The sequence below is a fragment of the Bactrocera tryoni genome, chromosome 4, assembly GCF_016617805.1.
Source record: "Bactrocera tryoni isolate S06 chromosome 4, CSIRO_BtryS06_freeze2, whole genome shotgun sequence".
NCBI lineage: Eukaryota > Metazoa > Arthropoda > Insecta > Diptera > Tephritidae > Bactrocera > Bactrocera tryoni.
This window is the reverse complement of record NC_052502.1, coordinates 54,336,483-54,348,676: the sequence shown is the minus strand read 5'-3', so window position 1 is coordinate 54,348,676 and position 12,194 is coordinate 54,336,483. Positions and strand designations below refer to the sequence as shown.

The 12,194-nt window shown below is 35.4% G+C and overlaps 1 protein-coding gene across 6 annotated transcripts in view; it reads left to right on the top strand.

Moving 5' to 3' along the window:
• The window catches only part of LOC120775659, a 137,403-nt gene that overhangs the window by 40,450 nt on the left and 84,759 nt on the right, over window positions 1-12,194 (top strand). For 5 of the 6 annotated variants that reach the window (XM_040105921.1, XM_040105924.1, XM_040105920.1 and 2 more), the window contains one exon: window positions 3,952-4,028. The exons of the other annotated variant lie outside the window; for it this stretch is intronic. The gene's annotated coding sequence lies outside the window, so the exon portion shown is untranslated. The remainder of the gene's footprint in view (window positions 1-3,951; window positions 4,029-12,194) is intronic. 6 annotated transcript variants of the gene reach the window in all.

The window sequence follows — 12,194 nt, the reverse complement described above, 5'->3', positions numbered from 1 at the left end:
TTTTAATAAATTTGCGCTTGAGTAAAATTCCAAAGTAAGAGCTTTTAGCGTCTTAAAGCTTAGATGTAGCAATGACAATTTCGAGTTGGAAATGTGGCTTTAAATGCTATAAGCGTGCATTGCTTTGCTTTTAGTTCTTTCAAAGTAATGAAATTGTAAATGCTACTCAAGTGCATCACTCTAACAAAATGCATAGAAAATTTCACCATTTTTAACTAAAAATTTAAGCGAAAAGAACACACGTGGAAAACAAAATTCAATTTCAGTTCCATCCTCCATACAGACACACACTGACATATGTGTTTATAGAACTTTAAAAATTCCAAATCAAGTGCATAAATTATAAATTTGTATGCTCTTCGCAATATTTTTCTAGCATCCTTCTACAACACACTCCACATGAAGACATTTACCGCATGCTCCTTGCCAGCCAACATTATTAGCCAAGAGCCAACGCACGATTCCAACCAGCGCACGGTTCGCTTGATTTCTTCGTTGCGCAGCCAAATTTTTCTAAACTCGTTGAGATATACATTCAAAGGTATTTTTCCAAGTCATCATTTCAACACTTTGTTAGCACGACAGTCAGTTAGTCAGTACCATGCGTTCGATGTCTGTCTGCCTCAGCCTTCTGCAAGTTCCTTCACTTACTTTGGTGGCATTTTCTGAATTTCTTATGCCAAATTCGGCTGTTTTGCATATAAATTACACTTTTACTTTGGCAATATTTTCCCTTTTTATACCCATACTCGTATGAGCCAGCAGTGCTTGGAAGTAGATAAAATATATATTCATGTCTGAATATACGATTTGTGCTGTTGTGTGTTCTTGTTTTGTTGTTTTGTTGATTTGGAAAGTTATTTTTGTTTTTCTCTTTGAGATCGATATTTGATTAGTTTATGTGAAAAGTCTTGTGATTTATGCAACTAAATTTTATTTCCATTATTATATCGGCTGACAGGTACATGCTGCTAACCCATTCTTCAAGAGCTAGTTATCTAGTTTGAGTCCTGAAACTTAAATTAAACCTCATCTTCTTCCATACAGCTTCTGCCCATGGCGTCTAGTAATATTCCTAACCTTACAGCATGGACCACAATGGGGCAATGACCCGTTAAAAGCCTCACAACTAGGGAGAGGGTAGTTTTACTGAGAGCAAAGAGATCACTAGATCTTCTGCGAATCTTGGCCCAAAAAGTTTTTGGTGGTTCTGGGGTGCCTTTTCTTGTTAGGAATGTGTGATATCTCTCATGGAAAATAGTTGATGTGTATCACTAAAATATTCAAGAAACTACGTTTAAAAAACCTTTAAAAATAAATGCTTATGCACTTCTTGTTCGAGTTGATTTACTCTCGAACGGTTGTGGCATTGGGAATATATTATTACAAAAAATATAAAGATAGAAGCATAGATAAATAGATGAGGATTGTACCGCACTTTAAAGTCTTTTGACCCTCTCATAAGTCACAAGGACCCACTTGATAAAATCCAATATGACGCTAGATGGTAGTGAGGCGATATGATCCCTACTTAGAAACCAAGTATCTTTATCTTGCGTGTGCAGACTGCTATGTAGTACATTAGCAGTTGTTGTGGAGTTTCAGTCTCCCTGTCGCAGAACCTGCAATTTGCACAAGAAGCAAGGATCATGTTATATAAGTGCTTCTTTAGCTTAGAGTGGCAGTGTTAAATGTGGCAAGTAGCATGAGATCCAGGGAGGTTGATAGCATATTTAACCTGCTGAGGTTATATGGTTAATTAGAGGTTCATTAGCAACTTGGCATGGCGCATGTCTTGGAATTGTTGCCAATACTTCTCTCTGCCCCCTCCTTCCACCTTGCGCAGCAGCTCCTTCATGGAATGAGAACACAACTCGATGAAGGCGAAATAGAGTAGAAATGATAGTTATTAAATGATAAATTGGATAATGGATTTTAATGAATCCGGAATTAAATTCATAGCTCTTTCTGATGTCCTCTACTCCTTCTTTATCATAGGAACACCAAGATCTGTGTGAATATTTTTATCACAAATGTACCAAGGTGAACACATTATAGCTATAAGGATTTTTGACTGGAACCTCTGCATTATATCAATGTTAGTTGTACATGTCGCACCACAGAATTGAATAAATTTGCTTCTCTTATTTCCATGCTATTTGCTGGATATGTATTTTCCCCACGCAATCTTTCTCTACAAGTGAATATCAAGATAAGTTACATCATTTCCTTGTGATAATAAATGTTATTTAATTTTATCGGCTGACATATTTTCTCCCTTAGTGTACATGTAATAAGCTTACCCTTTTGTTTTGTTGCCTAGCACAATCCCCTGAGTTACCAAAAACCTTATCGGTCGTTCCTCTGATATGAAATTAGCTACTTTAACAGTAACTTTCCAATTTTTGAAATGAGACTACAATGTTTCGACCAATGATGGGCTTCTTGCAAAGAAGAGGACATGCGCAATACTGCAGATCGATACCTCAAAAACTGGGGAATTATTGCTTTTCTAATTAAGAATTTCATCTTAATAATAATTTATTTTAAAGCTCTGAAGACGGACTTTAAATTACCCTCTGCCTTTTAGAAATAAAAAAACTGTATTGTTAACAAGTAAGGAAAAGCTTAATTCGGGTGTCACCGAACATTTTATACTCTCGCATGATAAAGTGATAATCGAGATTTCATTATCCGTCATTTACATATTTATCAAATACCGTACTTGTGTAAAGTTTTATTCCGCTCTCATCATTGGTTCCTAATGTATATACTCGTATTATACAGAGAAAGCATCAGATGGAATTCAAAATAGCGTTATATTGAAAGAAGGCGTGGTTGTATACCGAATTTCATTGAAACCGGTGCAGTAGTTCCTGAGATATGGTTTTTGGTCTTATGGACCGACGCCACGCCCATTTTAAATTTTTAAAAAAAGCCTGGGTGCAGCTTTCTTCTGCCATTTCTTCCGTAAAATTTAGTGTTTCTGACGTTTTTTGTTAGTCGGTTAACGCACTTTTAGTGATTTTCAACATAACCTTTGTATGGGAGGTGGGCGAGGTTATTATCCGATTTCTTCCATTTTTGAACTGTATATGGAAATGCCTGAAGGAAGCGACTCTATGGAGTTTGGTTGACATAGCTATAGTAGTTTCCGAGATATGTACAAAAAACTTAGTAGGGGGCGGGGCCACGTCCACTTTTCCAAAAAAATTACGTCCAAATATGCCCCTCCCTAATGCGATCCTTTGTGCCAAATTTCACTTTAATATCTTTATTTATGGCTTAGTTATGACACTTTATAGGTTTTCGGTTCCCGCCATTTTGTGGGCGTAGCAGTAGGCCGATTTTGCTAATCTTCGAACTTAACCTTTTTATGGAGCCAAGAAATACGTGTACCAAGTTTCATCATGATATCTCAATTTTTACTCAAGTTACAGCTTGCACGGACGGACGGACGGACAGACAGACATCCGGATTTCGACTCTACTCGTCACCCTGATCACTTTGGTATATATAACCCTATATCTGACTCTTTTAGTTTTAGGACTTACAAACAACCGTTATGTGAACAAAACTATAATACTCTCCTTAGCAACTTTTGCTAATTATCTCTCCTGCTTATAATTAACATAAAACATCGCAAGCTACAACTTTTTTCGTAAATTGGAAAAATGTCTTATCTAAAAGTATTGGCAAGAAAGGGTTTTGGCTGAGATTTATACTTCATTCCATACTTATAGAACCAAATCCACTTTCAAACACCTCGGGCGCATCTGCAGCTGATAACTAAAACTAATTAATGGTTGAATGAAATAATAGTACCCATTTAGCCAGAAATATATAAAATTTGTGAAGAACACACGTTCTCTGCTAGCCCAAAAGGGTTTCATTGTATTATTGTGCAAAACTTTAATTCCATAAATATTTTTCAATGTCTCCTTTTTTCAGATTTGCTTGAATTGACACGTGTGCCACCAATACGCTCTGCTTTGACCTTTACAAGGTGAATCGTCCTTTGTGCGCAAGTAAGTTAAATGAATTTCTATGTGAAATAAAATAGTGCACTTTCGCCATTCTACCATCGCTTTTATTGACCTTCAGTGTAACTTTGCCATAATGCTTCATTGGGACAAAGCAGTCGAACATATAAATGCGACATATAAATGCCAATGGCAGTTTTATTGCTTTGATTTGCTTTTTTTTGAAGAAAATAAAAATTACTATGGAACCACTACAGCTCTATAAGTACCTATTTATATTACATATGTATTTGCGTTTTTATACTTGTAAATTTATTCAATATCCAACAAATGTTCTGCTAATGTACTCTTATACAAATACTTACATATGTATGTATGTGTGTGTGTGCGAAGTCAAAAAGCGTATGATTTGCATAATTTGTGATGTGGAATGAATTTCCGTTAACAATACTTGTGAACATTTCTATGGTATAGGCCTCACATGGCACAGCAGCGCATTGCTCGCACCCCACTAAAGCTTTTGCAAGTAATTTTTAAAGATAGTACATCCTTTTTTCTCCCTATAGGGTATAATTGGGAATGAGTTAGTCTCCAATATGTACCTTAGAATACAATTGTGCGTTAATTCGTCCCAAATGAATATAAATAAGGTATAAATGTAGATTGACTAGTTGTAAATGTTGGAAGAAGAGTGAAGTATAGTAAATGTAGTCAGTTCAGAAGACCTAAAAAAATAATTCGTAATTTTTCTGGTAAAAAAGAGAAGAATTACTCTATTCATAAGAGGTGCTTGAAAAAAGAAAACAGTTTATTAAATATGTGGTCTGGAAAAACGAAATTTTGCAATAAATTTAAGGTTTAATTTAGCATGGTATGAATCATCCGATTTAAGTCAAATATGCGCCGTATTGTTCATAATGCTACTCTCACATAAACTCGCGTCCCTATTGGCAAACAAATGGTAGAAGTCGATTTTCACAAGCTTCTCTTGAGGTGAGTTTTTCACCGGCAAATTCATTCGCTATACAAGGCGCGTTCCAATAATAATCAGAACTTAAAAAAAAACAGAACGAATGATTTTTTCGGCAAAATCAATTTATTTTAATCGAAATAGTCTCCTTCGGCTTCAATACAGCTTTTTGCACGGTCCAAAAGCATGTAGAACGAGTGCTTTAGCTCGTTGGCTGGCATAGCTGACAGTATGCCGGTGCAAGCCTTTTGAATGACCTCTACTTCTGCATAACGCTTTTCTTTCATGGGCAAATGCATTTTTCCGATAAGGAAGAAGTCGCACGGTGCCATATCAGGTGAATAATGGTTAAAATGTGATTTTTTGTACAAATAATCGTCCTTTGAATGTTGGATTCTGAGCAATTTTTGATCGTCAGTCAATTTGTGCGGAACAAACCGTGCACACATCTTTCGTAAGCCCAAATGTTCGGGAAAAATGCGATAAATCGATGTTTTGGAGATGTTCAATTCCATTTCCATGAATTTTAATGATGATTTCGGCCGATTTTTGATGAATTCAAGCACAGTTTCGATGGAATTTCCGGTGATCGCGAATTTTGATTGGCCCACATGTTGATCGTCATTTATGTCCTCAGGTCCACTTTGAAAACGTTGAAACTACTCGTGTACTCTGCTACGGTACACCATAAGCTTGTTTCATCAATTGAAACGTTTCGGTAAAAGTTTTACCAATTTTAAAACAAATTTAATGTTGGCTCTTTGTTCGAAGCTCATTTTCGCACCGATATCACAAACGTACTCACACTTAAAACGCAATAACTTCACTTCCAATAGAAGAAATTTCATGAAATCTCAGTGGATAATTGATAAAAATAGTCGATTCTAACGCACCAAGCGACATATAGATGGCGTCAGCAAGTGGCGCTAGATTCAAATTCTTTTGGAACGGACCTTGTAGACAGGAACGGATGATAATCAGTAGGCATCAGGTCCGGAATGTAAGATGATTGCTTAAGAACCTCTCCAACGAATTCCCGGAGCTTCTGTCGAATCACTATCGATTTTTGTGGCCTGCTGTGTTCTTATGGAAAACAATTCCTTTTGAGATACAAATTACTTAATCCATCTATTGAAAAAATAATGAACTTCCTTTTACATGACCTTAAAGAAAAACATCAGTAGTTTCATTAGTCAAACGCCATTCAACGACTAATCGCAATTAGTCCGGGGTTGCTTTTTTCTTGGGCAGTGTAACATACATATATCCCGTAGAAGAATCAAACTAATCAGGACCAATATCAGTCCACAACTCGAATTACCGGGCTAAAGTTAGAAAAACTTTAGTTCTTTATGATTTTCTGGAAAAATGGTTCAAAAGGAGATTACTTTTAGGTAATTTATTTAGTATTCTTATAGCAAAAACTCGAAGGACTTGAAGCAAATTCAAAATAAAGTTGGTACACGTGATATATGTAAATTAACCTAGGCAGTTGTAAATACGTCTTGAACTATTAAGAGTATTCCTACTTAAAAGCTGCCAATCGATACCAAAAGAGGAAAAATATCATTAGCTTCCCTAAAGAAAATAATGCCTGCTATCTAGTTGTGTCTTTGGTCCTTATGTTACTAGTTGTATTCTAGGTTCTAACTCTTTTATTTCTCCAGGGTACTTATCTAGATAAATACTTAGTGCAAACGTATTCTGGTTAGATATATGTACGTAAAAATGTGGATTTGATTTTCATGCAGAAAAATGGTTATGGGGTGTTTAGTGGTACTAAGTCAGGGTGTTACGACATGTCAAGAGAAATGCTTGAACTTGCAAGCAACGCACAAATACTTTTTCAAATGTTAATACATATATACCTACACTCATATAAATATATGCAAATATGTACAACAAATATTGATGTTTAACTGGAGTATAACCCATTCAGCGTGCTGGAGTGAGTAAAGGGCGAGACTTACTTTGTCATTTAACGGTATTTATTTAGTTCTTTTTTTTGTATTTGTCTTGCGATGCATACTTTGTGGTTAATATAAAGACCTATGAGATATACCTATAAGTATGAATAATATTAATATATTTACACTAAAAAGGGCGGCAACTTGCCAAGCAAACTTCTCGATAGGTTTAGAGTTTGCTGTTGATAGGACTTTTCATACAGGTTAAACGGGTCACATAATATAGTATGTATGTATATTTATTTATTTTTATTTTAACTGTACAATATTAATTTCATAAAGGCAAGTCCAATTCTTAGAACAACCTGACCTGATCATCTAATTTCATATGTTCTGGTACTGCGAGTTACTTGTAAAATAGTACTTTCATAGCAATTCTTAGATATTTTTTCTATGTGGCAAATGTAGTTATTAAAAAAAATTATATTTAAATTTAAAAAACGTCATAATATCATCCCTGCAAGCTCTTTCATTTATTATCGTTATTTTCTGGATGTAATATTTTAATACATTGAGTAAAATTGTCTAGACGATTTTTTAATCTTTTGAAGCAACAGTGATAGATGATAATTGCATCGGAGGGAATTTTTTCTCAGAATTTTTTTTCAGCTTATCGACTTTTGCAGGTCTTATTTAGGCGGTATTCGTAGTTACTAACCTTAGGTACTATTCGTTAGATATATATACATATAGCAAATAATTGACGTTTTGCTCTGCGACCTATGGTCTATAGTGTTCTCTCCTATATCACATATGGTCACCAACGTTCAGCACTCTGAATAATGATTTGTGGTGATGTAATTCTTGTCCACGTAGATGGTTCGTAAGATCTACAAATTGCTGGAAAACCTAGAATCCGGTGTTTGGGAGTTTCCTGTTCCATGTCGCACAACCGGCAGTTTGCGCAAGGAGGCGGAGTTTGTCTTGGAGAAGATTAATCATATCTCTAAACCTAGCCAGGTTGTAACCTCCCAGTAGTAGCTTGGCGTGGCGCATTCCTGATGCCTGCTGCCAGTGTTGTTCTCTCTTGACTCTCTCTTCCATGCAGACCAACTCTTTTATGGTGTGGGGCCCCACCACAATGTATGGTTCTGGCCATATCATCCTGAAAGCTGCCGCAGAGCGGGCTAGTTCGTCGGTCAGCTCATTGCAGGTTACCCCTTTATGGTCCGGCACCAAGATCAGGTATACACGGTTGCAAATTGATAGGCGGTTCAGCTCTTCTACACATTCCTACACCAATAGCGATTTGACCTTAGAAGTGGCGATCGCTTTTAGTGCCGCTTAACTATTGCTGAGTATAGCGATACGCTGGTTGCTATAGTTGTGATGGTGATTGATTGCTGCACACTGACTTATAGCAAAGGCTTCTGGTTGAAAGATGCTCGGAAAACATTTCATTGGTATGGATAGATTGGTATACGGTGCCGCAATGCCTGCTTCAATACTTTCCAGTGTTTTCGAGCCGTCAGTGTACCACTGGATATAGCTGCCCCTCAGTAGTAGGTCGAGCTTTACTGAAACCGAATATGGACTCTTTTTTCAATTATGACTTAATTTGCTATTAAAAATTAAAAAAGCTTTGAGAACTGAAATGATGTTCTTTATAATTGGACATGCTTTCATTATTGACTGGATGTAAGACATTATATTATAGCCACTTCCATTGGCAAGTGCTTTCGCTATGTCTTGTCTGTCAACATTGTCAACATTGGCTCTAAAACTATTTTTATACTCTTTCAACATGTTACTACAGGGTATAATACTTTTGTAAACCTAGTAGTTAATAAAAATAATCGAGTTTAATATATGGTTATATATATAAATGATCAGAATGATGAGACGATTTGAAATCCGAGTGATCTAAAAGTCAGTCTGTCCGTCCCTCCTTCTATGCAAGCGATAACTTGAGTAAAAATTAAGATATCTCATTGAAATTTAGTACTTAGTAGTGTTTCTTAGCAAAGAGGTGAGAACGAGTTCGTAGATGGGTGTAATCCGAATGGAACCACATCCACAGCACGCCATTAAATGAAAAAGAGTCAAAATGGACGATGGCCGTGGCACCTCCCATATTTTGGTGAAGAGCCATATCTCAGGCCTTATTCAACGGATATCGAACAAATTTGGTATACAAGTATAATGTTATCTTGATATGTCGATATTTCAGTGTGCAAACAAACAAAGTCGGACTTCAACCATACTTACCTATAGCCCAATTTTAAGTTCAATCGGATCCTTTCAATTTTCAGTTTGCAAACTAAGCACCACTAAAGGTATCGTCCTTTGTCCAAATAGTGAGCATAAAGTAGTCCACTTTATAACCAAAAATGTCCCAAATTCCGAATATGTGGATAAAAGTTCCAACAGAGAACTTTTTATAGAAAATATCGGTCAATCTGTGAGATGTATTAAGAAATTCGGAGAGAATCTTTTTTTTAGTAGTGGTATGCCGGTATGCCAAAAATTAGTTAAATCGGTTTAATAATGTTGATAAAATAGCTTGATGTGAACTGCTATGGTGAAAGCCTCTTTCTTTTTCCATTATGATATTTTATATTTGTTATATGTACACTGCAAACCTCTTAACCTCTCGAACAGTTTTTGATTTTTATAATGTCATACTTTGAAGTTAAAAAACTTTGACATTACGTTGTGGTAATCCCTTTAAATATCTGTACTGCGCTTAAGTACTTATGCATGTACTTACTTATACAGATTATAAACCATGTGTAAGCGTTTGCTAAGCGAACTTTCCAAGCGTCAAAGTTTCGTATGTGAGCATGACGGTCGTTCCAATTTTCAAACTTTTACCAAAAACTAAAATAGTTGCTCAATTAATATTAAATAAACATTAGCAGCCTGAGCGCTGACATGCCCACGTACCTATAACGGTATTTACCATATGTGTGCACACAACTTCAAAAGTTTAATTTCGGCTAGTGAGCTTATTCGCTCAAAATTCGTACGTGTGTGTGGGCAGCTACTTGCTGCTTGTATAACTAAATGTATATGTATGAGTATATGTATGTGTACATGTATGTGTGTATGTATATATGGTTGTGCTTATGTGTGTGTCTGTATTGAAAACTATTTTCAAAAAGGTCTAATTAGCCAGTTTACGTCAATCCTTTGCCAGCGCTCGCTAAGTGCAAGTGCATTAAAGGCCAAATCCTAAAGAATTACCACAGCACGCTTACGCTTTTATTTTGTTTTACGGTTATGCCTGCTTTTTTGAAGGCTTTTAAAATGCTTAACACACTGGCTGACAGGTTGACTGACTGGCGTGTGTGTATTAAATGCGCATTAATATGAACACGGTGCAAGTGTGTCTGTGCGAGACAGGCATCTTTTGTCTTTTTCTTTTATATTCTTTTATTGTGCTTGCTTTGCTTTTCGGTTTGATTACCTTGTAGTCTTCACATCCGTTACGGACATCCGCTTGTATGCAGTCTTATGAGCACATACGCATACATATATACATACATGTATGTGCTTTATACGCTTTCATATTAGCCGGTAGTTAGCTTAACTTAAATCACATAAAATTATACACCTGCATATATGAAGTACGTATATATGTATGTATACACACATATGTATATCAATACAGAAGCGCTGCTGGATATCCAAATAAGCAAACGAGATGTTGAGGTTAACTTACTTCGCATACAGTCTTACTTTCGCTTTCTCTTATTAACCTTCAGACAGGCAATTTTACTTTTTTCCGCATTTCGATGAAATTTTATTTCATCCGATTTTTACACGTGAGTTGTCAAAAAGGTTCGTCAACGTTTTCCGTGTGCCTGCCTATCAGCCCTTCCTTCTTCTTTGCTACTCGTAGGTGTATGTGTGCGTATTTTCAGTATAGCTCGCTTAGTTGCCGCTTTAAATTTTCAACAAATCCTTCAAATGGTTTGGGTAATAAAATGCTTTGATAAATACACGAACGAAGGTAGCAGAAAACATTATACGCTTCGTTACTTAAATATTCTTTTAATATAGGTATATAACAAGGAGGAGAAAGACATGCTCATACTCATGTATATTGATGTATTACAGCTATATATAGCATATATGTACATTAGGGTGTCCGTCATTTCCGAAGTTAATCTTGTTTTCTTTTTGCAAACATCACCTGAAGTTTCAGTTTTTATAAAAAAAAAAAATAATTAAAATTATCTAACACAAAAATTTCTTTATTTTCAATTTGAAACAACCCTGAATTATATTTTTTCGTATGCCTGTAACGTGATTTGGTATTTTGCTTTAAAAATGTAAATCTACAATTCTCAAAAACTGACATTTTTACATAAAAATTTTTTGCTATAAAAAAAATTTAGTTGATTTTTTCATAGAAACATCCTTTTCAAAGTTATACGCTGTTAAAGTCATACATCAAATGTACTGAGCATTCATACAAGTGATTTAAGCATTCTGTGTTGCTCATACGACATGGTGTACCCTTTTCATAGTGCGCAAAATTTACTACAAGAATATAATTCTTTCAAAGCAAAATGAAAATAAAGTTTTTCTACATATTGCATAACTCTTTTAGGCCGAAAAAACGAATTTCAAAAACAACGGACACCCTAATGTACACATACATATACGTACTTATTCATTGTGAAACACTTCTGGCTACGACTTTGTGTTGTACTTTATAGATTTTTCGCATATCTACGTTAAAGCGTGCCTGAAAGTCAATGTTGCGTGAATAAGCGACAAGTTCTTGAAATTTCCAACAACGAAGTGGAATCGCAAATATTTTTATACAGTTGCCTGAACAAAATATAACGCTTGCGACAGGTAATCGGCTCAGCCTGCGTTGAAAATGTAAGTGTATTATATACACGTATATGTAATGGCAGCTGAATTGTATGTGGGTTGTTAATCAGTTAGGAAGTTTTTGAATAACACTGCTCGACTTTGGATATATTTGTGAGAGCAGCTCAGCTCTCAGCTGGGTTCAGTATGAGATAACTGTCGTTTGCATTTTGCTCACAGATTACGTTTTCATATTTTGTTATGCAAAATCAGTTGAATTACTAGAAATTATGATTTGAAATTTATGCAAAAATAACTTTTAAGTAAATTTATTATTTAATTATTTTTTAAGTATGGTTTAAACCAAAATCCTCGCACAAAACTTAAAATTCTTAAAAAATTATTCGAGAAAATTTACTTTCTTGGCATTAGTAGTAGGAGAATGGTACAATGGAGCATTAAATATCCGATTTTCATTAAAAATGGAAAGTTTTGTTTAATTATTTG